The sequence below is a fragment of the Tursiops truncatus genome, chromosome 5, assembly GCF_011762595.2.
Source record: "Tursiops truncatus isolate mTurTru1 chromosome 5, mTurTru1.mat.Y, whole genome shotgun sequence".
NCBI classification, from domain to species: domain Eukaryota; kingdom Metazoa; phylum Chordata; class Mammalia; order Artiodactyla; family Delphinidae; genus Tursiops; species Tursiops truncatus.
This window is the reverse complement of record NC_047038.1, coordinates 82,873,144-82,887,625: the sequence shown is the minus strand read 5'-3', so window position 1 is coordinate 82,887,625 and position 14,482 is coordinate 82,873,144.

Here is a 14,482-nt window from a genome sequence, read left to right as displayed (position 1 = left end):
TATTTTACCTTTTAATTAGATGAAATAAATTCACGCATTTCTATGTATATACTACAGGTTTTAGTTTCTATTTGACGTTATATATTAAGTGAGATAGTTATTTTCAAAGTAACAAAAGCAAAATTGAAATTCTGCTAAAACCAAGAATGAAAAATGCAGATTTCCCTCACAAAAATTTGAAACTAGGAGAGTATCGACTCTTAACTACATATGTAATAGCTTATTTTAAAACCTGTTCTAGCAATGAACTAAAGATGTCTAATTTGACCCCTAACTAAAGTCAATAAAATTTATAAAAATACATATGAAACAGAAGACTGTGTTGAACAAGAAAACACAATATGGATAGACATTAAAAAGAAACAAAGATGGTCTTATCTCTGAGTTAATTACATGACTGGATCAAGTCTTTTTTTTTTGAATTTTTGAATTTTATTTATTTTTTTATACAGCAGGTTCTTATTAGTTATCCATTTTATACATATTAGTGTATATATGTCAGTCAGTCCTAATATCCCAATTCATCACACCATCATCCCCAGCCCTCCGCCACTTTCTCCCCTTGGTGTCCATACATTTGTTCTCTACATCTGTCTCTATTTCTGCCCTGCAAACTGGTTCACTGGTACCATTTTTCTAGGTTCCACATATATCCGTTAATATATGATATTGGTTTTTCTCTTTCTGATTTACTTCACTCTGTATGACAGTCTCTAGATCCATATATATCTCAACAAATGACTCAATTTCATTCCTTTTTATGGCTAATATTCCATTGTATATATATACCACATCTTCTTTATCCATTCATCTGTCAATGGGTATTTAGGTTGCTTCCACGACCTGGCTATTGTAAATAGTGCTGCAATGAATATTGGGGTGCATGTGTCTTTTTGAAACAGGGTGTTCTCTGGGTATATGCCCAGTAGTGGGATTGCTGGGTCATATGGTAATTCTATTTTTAGTTTTTAGGAACCTCCATGCTGTTCTCCATAGTGGCTGTATCAATTTACATTCTCACCAACAGTGCAAGAGGGTTCCCTTTTCTCCACACTTTCTCCAGCATTTGTTGTTTATAGATTTTCTGATGAAGCCCATTCTAACTGATGTGAGGTGATACCTCATTGTAGTTTTGATTTCCGTTTGTCTAATAATTAGGGATGTTGAGTAGCTTTTCATGTGCTTCTTGGCCATTGGTATGTCTTCTTTGGAGAAATGACTATGTAGGTCTTCTGACCATTTTTTTATTGGGTTGTTTTTTTTTTTTTTTAATATTGAGCTGCATGAGCTGTTTATATATTTTGGAGATTAATCTTTTGTCCATTGATTCGTTTGCAAATATTTTCTCCCATTCTGAGGGTTGTCTTATCGTCTTCTTTGTAGTTTCCTTTGCTTTGGAAAAGCTTTTAAGTTTCATTAGGTCCCATTTGTTTATTTTTGTTTTTATCTCCATTACTCTAGGAGGTTGGTCAAAAAGGATCTTGCTTTATGTCAAAGAGCACTCTTCCTATGTTTTCCTCTAAGAGTTTTATTGTGTCTGGTCTTACATTTAGGTCTCTAATCCATTTTGAGTTTATTTTTGTGTATGGTGTTAGGGAGTGTTCTAATTTCATTCTTTTAAATGTAGCTGTCCAGTTTTCCCAGTACCACTTATTGAAGAGACTGTCTTTTCTCCATTGTATATCCTTCTCCTTTGTCATAGATTAGTTGAACATAGGTGTGTTGGTTTATCTCTGGGCTTTCTATCCTGTTCCATTGATCTATATTTCTGTTTTTGTGCCAGTACCATATTGTCTTGATTACTGTAGCTTTGTAGTATACTCTGAAGTCAGGGAGTCTGAATCCTACAGCTCCGTTTTTTCCCCTCAAGTCTGCTTTGGTTATTTGGGGTCTTTTGTGTCTCCATGCAAATTTTAAGATTTTTTTGTTCTAGTTCTGTAAAAAATGCCATTGGTATTTTGATAGGGATTGCATTGAATCTGTAGATTGCTTTGGATAGAATAGCATTTTCACAATATTGATTCTTCCAATCCAAGAACATGGTATATCTCTCCATGTGTTTGTACCATCTTTAATTTCTCTCATCAGTGTCTTATAGTTTTCTACATACAGGTCTTTTGTCCCCCTAGGTAGGTTTATTCCTAGGTATTTTATTCTTTTTGTTGCAATGGTAAATGGGAGTGTTTCCTTAATTTCTCTTGCAGAGTTTTCATCATTAGTGTATAGGAATGCAAGAAATTTCTGTGCATTAATTTTGTATCCTGCAACTTTACCAAATTAATTGATCAGCTCTAGTAGTTTTTTGGTGGCATCTTTAGGATTCTCTATGTATAGTATTATGTCATCTGCAAACAGTGACAGTTTTACTTCTTTTCCAATTTGTATTTCTTTTATTTCTTTCTCTTGTCTGATCACCGTGGCTAGGACTTCCGAAACCATGTTGTATAATAGAGGTGAGAGTGGACATCCTTGTCTCATTCCTGATCTTAGAGGAAATGCTATCAGTTTTTCACCATTGAGAATGATTTTTTCTGAGGATTTGTTGCATATGGTCCTTACGATGTTGAGGTAGTTTCCCTCTATGCCCACTCTCTGGAGAGTTTTTATCATAAATGGTTGTTGAGTTTTGTCAAAAGTTTTTCTGCATCTATTGAGATGATCATATGGTTTTTCTTCTTCAATTTGTTAATATCGTGTATCACATTGATTAATTTGTGTATACTGAAGAATCATTGCATCCCTAGGATAAATCCCACTTGATCATAGTGTAGGATCCTTTTAATGTGTTGTTAGATTCTGTCTGCTAGTGGTTTGTCGAGGATTTTTGCATTTATATTCATCAGTGATATTGGTCTGTAATTTTCTTTTTTTGTAGTTTCTTTGTCTGGTTTTGGTATCAGGGAGATGGTGGCCTCATAGAATGAGTCTGGAAGTGTTTCTTCCTCTGCAATTTTTTGGAAGAGTTTGAGAAGGATGGGTGTTAGCTCTTCTCTAAAGATTTGATAGAATTCACCTGTGAAGCCGTCTGGTCCTCGATTTTTGTTTGTGGGAAGATATTTAATCACAGTTTCCACTTCATTACTTGTGATTGGTCTGTTCATATTTTCTATTTCTTCAGACTTGGAAGGTTATACCTTTGTAAGAAGTTGTCCATTTCTTCCAGGTTGTCCATTTTATTGGCAGAGAGTTGCTTATAGTAGTCTCTTATAATGCTTTGTATTTCTGTGGTATCTCTTGTAACTTCTCCTTTTTCATTTCTAATTTTATTGATTTGAGTCCTCTCCCTCTTTTCCTTGATGAGTCTGGCTAACGGTTTATCAATTTTGTTTATCTTCTCAAAGAACCAGCTTTTAGTTTTACTGATCTTTGCTATTGTTTCCTTTGTTTCTATTTCATTTTTTTCTGCTCTGATCTTTATGATTTCTTTCTTTCTACTAACTTTGGGTTTTGTTTGTTCTTCTCTAGTTCCTTTAGGTGTAAGGTTAGATTGTTTGAGATTTCTCTTGTTTCTTGATGTAGGCTTGTATTGCTATAAACTTCCCTCTTAGAATTGCTTTTGCTGCATCTCATAGGTTTTGGATTGTCATGTTTTCATTGTCATTTGTCTCTATGAATTTTTTGATTTCGTCTTTGAATTCTTCAGTGATCTCTTGGTTATTTAGTAGTGTATTGTTTAGCCTCCATGTGCTTGTTTATTTTTATGTTTTTTTCCCTGTAATTGATTTCTAATCTCATAGCATTGTGATCAGAAAAGATGCTTGATATGATTTCAATTTTCTTAAATTTTTCGAGGCTTGATTTGTGACCCAAGATGTGATCTATGCTGGAGAATGTTCCGTGTGCACTTGAGAGGAAAGTGTAATCTGCTGTTTTTGGATGGAATATCCTATAAATATCAATTAAATCTATCTGGTCTATTGTGTCATTTAAAGCTTTTGTTTCCTTATTCATTTTCTGTTTGGATGATCTGTCCATTGGTGTAAATGATGTGTTAAAGTCCCCCACTATTATTGTGTTACTTTCGATTTCCTCTTTTATAGCTGTTAGCCATTGCCTTATATATTTAGGTGTTCCTTTGTTGGGTACATATATATTTATAATTGTTATATCTTCTTCTTGGATTGATCTCTTGATCGTTATGTAGTGTCCTTCCTCGTCTCTTGTAACATTCTTATTCTAAAGTCTATTTTATCTGATATGTGTATTGCTACTCCAGCTTTCTTTTGATATCCATTTGCATGGAATATCTTTTTCCATCCATCACTTTCAATCTGTATGTGTTCCTACATCTGAAGTGGGTGTCTGGTAGACAGCATATATATGGGTCTTTTTTTTGTATCCCTCAGTTAGCCTGTGTCTTTTGGTTGGAGGATTTAATCCATTCATGTTTAAGGTAATTATTGATATGTATGTTAATACTACCATTTTCTTGATTGTTATGGGTTTGTTTTGTAGGTCCTTTTCTTCTCTTGTGTTGTCCACTTAGAGAAGTTTCTTTAGCATTTGTTGTAGAGGTGGTTTGGTGGTGCTAAATTCTCTTAGCTTTTGCTTGTCTGTAAAGCTTTTGATTTCTATGTCAAATCTGACTGAGATCCTTGTTGGGTAGAGTAATCTTTGTTGTAGTTTCTTATCTTTCATCACTTTAAATATATTATGACACTCCCTTCTGGCTTGTAGAGTTTCTGCTGAGAAATCAGCTGTTAACCTTATAGGAGTTCCCTTGTATGTTATTTGTCATTTTTCCCTTGTTGCTTTCAATGTTTTCTTTGTCTTTAATTTGTGTCAATTTGATTACTATGTGCCTCTGTGTGTTTCTTCTTAGGTTTATCCTGCCTGCGACTCTCTGTGCTTCCTGGCCTTGGGTGGCTATTTCCTTTCACATGTTAGGGAAGTTTTCGACTATAATCTCTTCAAATATTTTCTTGGGTCCTTTCTCTCTCTTCTCCTTCTGGGACCCGTATAATGTGAATGTTGTTGCGTTTAATGTTGTCCCAGAGATCTCTTAGGCTCTCTTCATTTCTTTTCATTCTGTTTTCTTTATTCTGTTCTGCGGCAGTGAATTCCACCATTCTGTCTTCCAGTTCACTTATCTGTTCTTCTGCCTCAGTTATTCTGCTATTGACTCCTTCTAGGGTATTTTTCATTTCAGTTATTGTATTGTTCATCTCTGTTTGTTTGTTCTTTAATTCTTCTAGGTGTTTGTTCTTTAATTCTTCTAGGTCTTTGTTAAACATGTCTTGCAACTTCTCTATCTTTGCCTCCATTCTTTTTCCAAGGTCATGGATCATCTTACTATCATTATTCTGAATTCTTTTTCTGGAAGGTTGCCTATCTCCACTTCATTTAGTTGTTTTTCTGTGGTTTTATCTTGTTCCTTCATCTGGTACATAGTCCTCTGCCTTTTCATTTTGTCTATCTTCTGTTCATGTGGTTTTTGTTCCACAGGCTTCAGGATTATAGTTCTTCTTGCTTCTGCTGTCTGCCCTCTGGTGGATGAGGCTATCTAAGAGGCTTGTGTCCATTTTCTGATGGGAGGGACTGGTGGTGGGTAGAGCTGGGTGTTGCTCTTGTGGGCATAGCTCAATAAAACTTTAATCTGCTTGTCTGCTGATGGGTGTGGCTGAGTTCCCTCCCTGTTGGTTGTTTGGCCTGAGGCAAACCAACATTGGAGCCTACCTGGCTCTTTGGTGGGGCTAATGGCGGACTCTGGGAGGGCTCACACCAAGGAATACTTGCCAGAACTTCTGTTGCCAGTGTCCTTGTCCCTGCAGTGAGTCACAGCTGCCCCCCGCCTCTGCAGGAGACCCTCCAGCACTAGCAGGTAGGTCTGCTTCAGTCTCCTATCGGGTCACTGCTCCTTCTCCTGGGTCCTGATGCGCACACTACTATGTGTGTGCACTCTGAGAGTGGAGTCTCTGTTTCCCCCAGTCCTGTCAAAGTCCTGCAATTACATCTCGCTAGCCTTCAAAGTCTGATTCTCTAAGAATTCCTCCTCCCATTGCCAGACCCCCAGGGTTGGGAAGCTGGATGTGGGGCTCAGAACCTTCACTCCAGTGGATGGACTTCTGTGGTAAAACTGTTCTCCAGTTTGTGAGTCAGCCACCCAGCAGTTATAGGATTTAATTTTATTGTGATTGTGCCCCTCCTAAAATCTCACTGTGGTTTCTCCTTTGTCTTTGGAGTATCTTTTTTGATAAGTTCCAGTGTCTTCCTGTCGATGACTGTTCAGCAGTTACTTGTGATTCCGGTGCTGTCGCAAGAGGGAGTGCACGTCCTTCTACTCTGCCATCTTGAACCAATCTCCTTGGATCTAGTCTTTTTTTTTTTTTTTTAATTTATTTATTTTTGGCTGCGCGAGTTCCTCACTGCTATGCGAGGTCGCGGCGAGTGGGGGCTAGTCTTCGTTGTGGTGCACAGGCTTCTCTTGTTGTGCAGCACAGGCTCTAGGCACGCTGGCCTCAGTAGTTGTGGCACACGGGCTCAATAGTTGTGGCACTAGGGCTTAGTTGCTCCTTGGCATGTAGGATCTTCCTGGACCAGGGCTTGAACCCATGTCCCCTGCATTGGCAGGTGGACTCTCAACCACTGCACCACCACGGAGGTCCCTGGATCTAGTCTTAACGAGTCAAAATGACATCTCACTGAATTTGAAAATAAAAAGATATAAGAAAAGTGTTTACCTGCAGAAGATTTAGAAAGTTAAGTTATTGATAATTACCCTTGAATTTTCTCCTTGTATACATAATTTGAGAATATAAATTACATATGAATTTTTTCAAATTTTTTCAAAATTTTACCTATCATTGGAATATATTGAAACTCTCTAAGCTGAATTCCCATGAGCAGTCTGATTATAATAGTGCACTTCTGTTGCTTTATTTTGGTGAGCAGGACCATTTATTTTACTTAATATGGGTGAGTAATTTACTCTCATGCTCTATATTATTTTAAATAAGTTCATGTTGCAAAAACAATGATGATTATTATTTTTATTGCCTATGACGATGTGAGTAGTGTATAACTTGTTCATAACTCTTTCATTTAGAATCAGTGCCATATAAAATATACATAAGGATAATTCATTATTAGAGTTTAAAATATACTATTTTCCAAACCTCAGAAATTTATCAAATCTGCTAATAAAGCCGCAATAATAGCAACAATGTTTTCCTTCTACTGTAATTCTTTTATAATAATAATGCTTTATTTTTATTATCATCATTTATAAATAGAGACCAAGTATTTTCCCCTCAATCACAAACCTAAATGATATGGTACATTACTGACTACTTCATCAGTTTATAATTCAAAATCAGATGTGCTCCATTTAAATAACACAATGAGAAATCAAATACTTATAAAAAATCATGTTCTAATATATTTTAAATAAATTAAAATAGCAGGTTCACACTTACAGAACAAGTGAACATTATGATGGAGGTGAAAAATTGAGTCCAAAAACAGATTTCACTATCAGGATTTCAAGAAGTTGATAATCTGAATGGAAGTGATATATTTAGAGGTCATGGAAAGTATTTTGACAGAATTTTACTTTTAATATACTTTTTTTTTTTTTTTTTTTTTTTGCGGTACGCGGGCCTCTCACTGTTGTGGCCTCTCCCGTTGCGGAGCACAGGCTCCGGACGCACAGGCTCAGCGGCCATGGCTCACGGGCCCAGCCGCTCCGCGGCATGTGGGATCCTCCCGGACCGGGGCACGAACCCGCGTCCCCTGCATCGGCAGGCGGACTCTCAACCACTGCGCCACCAGGGAAGCCCTACTTTTAATATACTTTTAAAGTTGACTAATAAAATACACAGATATAATGCAAGCAGTCACATTTTTGAGGATTTTTTTAAAAAGTCTTTACTTGCCTCTTTTAGGACAAGAATGATTCATGAATTAATGAATAGCTGCATTTTGCTTCACTATTAGCTAAGACCACATCCTTCTCTGTAAATGAGAATAAAACCATCCATGGAGTTCTTTGTAGGATGGTAGCCAAGAAATTTGTTGTATTGAATGCAGAAGGAAAAGGAATTGTTTAGGGTGACCCAAGGGTGTATAACTAGGCGTAATGGCATGAAATGAAATAAAAAGAAAATTTAGGCTGATCTTCAGATCGATGTCTAAGTTTATTAGGATACACGACTCTCTCCCAAGGGAAATGGTTAAAGCCTCATTATTTCAGTCTCTTAAAGTTAACCAGGCAGAATACTCCAGGACATAATGTAAAAAATAATCCTGTATTGTCAGAATCTGATGGAAGAGATGATCTAACAAGTCTTTTCCATCATTAATTTCCATGGTCATGAACTAGTTATTATGGCTGCAATTAGCACTGTTTAAAGGAAAGTGCAATTTCAATACTGCAACTAGCTTCCCTGGAGCTAAAAATCCTGGACCTAATTCAGAGTAAAAACAAGAGGAGGAGGACTGGAGCCAAACCAAACTACAATAAATATACTTAGAAGTGACAAAAGAAGGAAATTCTGATATTGTCAGTGCTACTATACATGGCTGTTTAGTTCTTTGTTTTTCTTTCTTTTTTTTTATAAAGGAAACTTTGGTGGCAGTGCCAGTATTATTCTTTTTCATTCATGAATTATCTTGATTCACTGATTTATTTTCAAGTTTGGGGATGATGAGTGGAGAATATAAGGGTTGACTCTCTAGTTAGCCACTTGAAATTTGTCCAGGTCTTCATTCTCTTCATTTCTATGTTATTTTATCAAACAATTTCTAAAAGATTCAAAATGCACAAATGAATTCTCAGTGAGTCTGTAAAATTAAACTGCCCAGAGTAATGGAGCACAGGATTTCTAAATCAGCCCACACCCTTAGTAGCTATCCATGTGATAATTTTTTTTAATTATTTAATTTTTCTTCAGCTATTTGTGAATTATTTTTATTCTCTTTTTTATCATGCAAAAATGGGAGAAGTGAAAAGAAGCAGCTCCAGATTATTGACTCTAATTCTGAAAAATAATTTTCAAAAGAAGAATAATATTTGACTATCATATGTTCTAAAAGTAAATATTTCAGAAAGGCAAAATGAACACTGAATTGCAAAGGAGTTTCTCAAGGAAAAGAGAACCATTTTCATAACTATGATCATAGAATTCTATCGAATGCTTGTGGAAAGGCAGAAAAAGCACTTAGCTGATTATGCTTTTAGTAATAAAGAACAAACTGCCTTCATTTTCCCCCAAATTGTTCAAACAAAATGATTCTTATGTTTTTGAACTCCACAGTTATTACCAAGCCACAGTCTCTGCCCTCAAAAAGTACATAGTTTAATGGGCAGGAGGAGATAAAAACATGCACTGAATATAGCATCAATTATAAGCAACTAGTTTAATAAATACAACTATATGTGACAGAAAGATTAATTTGCCTGACTGGTTCAAGGATAGAGCCACGGTTTGCTAATCTGTGACTGTGTGTGTGTGTGTGTGTGTGTGTGTGTGTGTGTGTGTGTGTGTATTGTGAAGATATGAAAAGGCATTTCTACAAGTTGGGGCAGAATGAACAATTACATGGAAAAAAATGAAGTATATAATGTGTTTGGGGAATAACAGTTGTATGTTGACAAAGAGAGGAGTTTAGAAATGAGTGGTAAGAAAAAGGTAGAAACAACAGAACAAGGATTCTGAATATTATGGATTTCATTCACTGGCAATAGAGAACCATTAAAACGTGTGTTTTTCATTTGTTTATTTAGCTGGAGACTACCATTGTCAAATATACATACTGCAAAGATTACTTTGATGAAGAGAATGGTAAGAAAAGGTTGCTGAAATCATGGAGATCAGTTAAAAGGCTAATGCAACAATGCAAAGAAAAGGGTGGGTGTTTTTCTTTTCTCCAAATTTCTTCAAATTGAATTTGGCCTCTGCAGACCCATCAACAAAACTAAAAAATATTGCCAGATCTTAGATAATTATGAGTCTTTCTGTTATAATTCAGGGGAGATCAAATGTAATTAAGCTGAAAGAGATAAAAGAAAGTTTATCCATGTCACTTATGGGGAGACCAACAGCACAATAACCTTGGCAGAATTACATACAACATCAACAATGTGTAGTATTTCGAAAGGCTATCAAATGTAAGCAGAAATCACCCTGTAATCTACGGTACTAAGTACAAAAATTTGCCTAAGGAATTTCAGCTGCCTTTGTGAACTTAACAGGGCAAGAATGGGATCTAGTGCATTTGCTCAACTAATATTAAACTAGAAAACTTGAGAGGCAAAGCTTGGAAGACCACAGGGGGGCACTTTTACTGAAAGCAACATCATTCATTATGAAAAAGGAGCACCTCAAAAATACTTCTGAAGGAAGAAAAATGTATTTTTCTATGATCACTTTGAGAGACTTCTTTTTTCAGTCATATTTTGTCTGATGGCAGGCATATGAGCTTAGCAACATGAACATTCATGTGGCTATGGGCATCTTTAATGGAACATTCTTTTAATCATTTTTGAAACCACCTCTATCACTGAGTACTACCTCGGTATGAACTTTTTGTTTTTAGCAGTTGCTATATACATTGATGATTTATTTTAAACTTTTCAACTCACCTTTATCACAAACACTGGGACTTTCCCAAAGCCTATTACTACAGAGTAAACCTTACTACAGGGGTTGCTTAAACATCATCAGTGAAGGTATTTTCACCCATCAGATGTTTCTACAGCAATTGCTTCTGCAATTATTATCAAGCAAGCTCCAGTATGCTTAATGCCACAAATTGTTTATGTAGCCTCTTTGTGTATCCCAAAGAAAATATATACACTTTCCTAAAAGCTTTCTAGAACCTACTGGCACCTCATCCACCTCAGATGACCTTAAATCCCAAGGTCATCAGAGAACACTGAAGAGAATAAATACAAAAACTGTTACAAATTTCTCAACACCTACATACATATAAACTTCCCTTCACTTACATTCATTTTTCTCTCCTTTGTTCCACTTTCATTAGAAGAGATGTTCTATGTGCACATGGAAGCTGTTAAATTTCACAAGGTACCCAGAGCTAAAAATGAGTAGAAAGCAGGGCACCTTCAAGGACAAGCACTTCCAAATCATGGGGCAAAACTGGTACACTCTTTGTGTCTCACCTAATACTGTTCCCCAGTCATCTCTCTTGACTTGTGAAACTTAATGACATGAGAGACAACTGAATTTAGGACAAGATTATTAAATATTGCACTGGATAAAGATATTTCTTTAAAAATTATATATATATATATATACATCTATATATAATGTTTCTATTTGAAATGGACTTTTTTTGTTGTTTTTGTTGGTTTTTTTTTTGCGGTACGTGGGCCTCTCACTGTTGTGGCCTCTCCCGCTGCGGAGCACAGGCTCTGGACGCGCAGGCTTAGTGGCAATGGCTCACGGGCCCAGCCGCTCCACGACATGTGGGATCCTCCCGGACCGGGGCACGAACCCGTGTCCCCTGCATCGGCAGGTGGACTCTCAACCACTGTGCCACCAGGGAAGCCCTATCTTTTTTTAAGATGTATTTTGTATGTTTCTTTTATGTTATGTGCTTTTCAAGTGTCTACTTCTCTTGTGAAGTAGGTATGATTATTCTGTTTTTGCAGATAAGAAAACTAAGGTTGAGTCTGATTAATCCTGGTAATGAAGTGTAAGTCCAAGAAAGCCCTTAGCAGACCACCATCACTGGCCTGGCTAACGTCACCATAAAGCAGTGCTGCAGGCATGACAGCAGGTCTTAGACATCATCTCAGTGACTGAGCAGGGAGGAAGGGACCCAGCTGTCACTCACCACTGAATCTCCCTCAATTCTGGAAAATCGAGCCTGGAACCAGTGGCAGAGGTGAAATGCAGAGGAATCAGCAGTTCAGTGACCTCATTCATGACATTTTCCAGTAGTATCTACTGTAAAAAGTACTTCATATATAATCAAATAAATGACACTGTGAAAGTTATTTTTGTGCAGAAGACTGCCATAAAGAAGGTAAATCAGGAAGCAACTTGGTGGTATAGAAGTGGAGAAACTAAGTAGTTTGATGTTATTGAAGGGAATTAGGTACAACAGCAGCTGTTACAGTAAGTCCCCTACATAAGAACAAGCTCCATTCCGAGAGTGAGTTCTTAAGTCCAATTTGTTTGTAAGTCCAACAAAGTTAGCCTAGGTACCCAACTAACACAATCGGCTATATAGTACTGTACTGTAATAGGTTTATAATACTTTTCACACAAATAATACATAAAACACAAACACAAAAAATAAACATTTTTAATCTTCCAGTATAGTACCTTGAAAAGTACAGCTGTACAGTACAACAGCTGGCATACAGGGGCTGGCATAGAGTGAACAGGCAAGAAGAGTTACTGACAGGAGGAGGGAGAGGAGGTGGGAGATGGTAGAGCTGAAGAACTGTTAGCAATAGGAAACGGAGGGCAAGCTGCCCGCGACAATGTATGCCAGACATGTGAACTGACTGCGTGATTGGACATACGAACACATGTTCACATCTTTGAAAGTTCGCAACTTGAATGTTCATATGTAGGGGACTTACTGTATAGATGGTGTTCCAGTTCAAGGCATTAACTACGTAGCAGATCATGACCATCATAGGTGTTAACCACACCAAATTACCAACACCACCACCAACATAATGAGAATGGGAAAAAGGTGAATTCAATGACTGGCCCCAGGAAAGCAACCCAATAACGCCATCCTTACTGCAAACAGTGGTGATTGTCACCTTGCTAGATGTGAAGACACTATGACCCTCAATCATGATATACTAAGCCTCCCTGGGCAGTGATGGAGGGTGCTGACAACCATGCCATGGTTAAGGTAAAGGAAGTAGACCAGTTAGACACTAGGGTCACAGATTAATGCTCTGCAGAGGGCCTCTTTACCAATGACAGCCTAAAGAGGGCATCAATAAAGAGAATGAGTAAAATGGAGAAAATGAAACCCAGGAAAAGCAGCCACCTCAATTTTGGTACTGCTACATCGTCAATTACCTGCCCAGACATCCAGAAAACTATAAAGTACAAGATGACGAAAAGAAGAAATGTAGCACATTAATCATCTGAAAAAAATTCTTAGCCCAGAAAACCCTAAACTTAGCCAAGAAAACCTTAAATTCTTGCTACTCAAACTGTGATCCAGGGACAAGTGTCATCAACAACTCCTAGGATTTTGTTAGTGATGCAGAAAACTCAGGCCCCACTTCAGACCTACTAAATCAGAATCTGCAATTTAACAAGATCCCTAGGTGAACATGTATACACGTCAGGCTTAAGAAGCACTGCCTTAATTCACAAGAGGGCAAAAAGTTATTAGCATCAGATCCACCAGATGAGCAAAATACTTCTGCTCTGAGGCTGTGCAAGGGATTATTGATTAGACGCTGCCTTAGCAACTTTAACCTCATCCAGTTTTATCATTCAACTGGAAGTAACTGACATAAAATTACAGCAATGAGATTTGAGCTAAAGGAGATGGAAAGAGCTCAGATGTTAGAAAAATATTTAGAAGTATAAATTTCTAAAGACTACTATCTTTGAAACCTTTCAGTTGATTCAATAAATCTTAAAATAAAAAGTAAAATAATGATAATATAAGAAAAAAGTATATGAAAATAAGTAATCCTTTTGTTATTCTTGGCAACCAAATTTTCCACGTAGGAGACAGACTCTACAGATATAAGATTTAAGATACTAGGTTAAAAAAAAACAGAACCTCAAAACCCCATGAACTTCTAAATTTGAATTGGAACTATTGTTATGAACTCATGATGCATATCTTTAAAATGTAATATTCCTTAAATATAACAAATAAATGCAATGTATGATTCTAATATGGATCCTAGATTGGAAAGTAATTGCTATGCAGGATTGCTATTAGTTCAAATTAGAATAATTGAGCTAGCAAATGTCAAATATAGGATATATTTTAGAGAATACTATTTTATCATTATTTTAAATTTGATATTTCTAATATGGTTATCTATGATAATATTCTTATTCCTAAGAGACATATGGTGAATCTAGGAAATGTACAGGATGAGTTGCTGTATGTGAAAGTAAAGATGCTATCAAACACAGCTGTAGTTGCATCATAAACTCTCTTGAAAAGGTTCCCACAAGGTCAAAGGTGAAAAAATACGAGTATTGATAAGAATAACCACTGCAATATATTAGAACATAATATAGCTAATTCTACGAGTTTGTAAAGATACAAAAATATATATTTTTAAATTCCCAGTCTTCGCTTTAGGAAGATATATAGAATTAACTTGTTGTTTAAAAACTGGTAAATGAAAGGAAATAACCAGACATTTATCCTGACAACGACATCAGAGACAGCCAACAAATTATTGAGGACATGTTTCTCTCTATGGAAATATTGCAGCTAAAAAACACAGAAAAAAAACATAGAAAAATACCATTTTTCAAACTCCTAATGAAATCCTGAATTTAGGCAATGG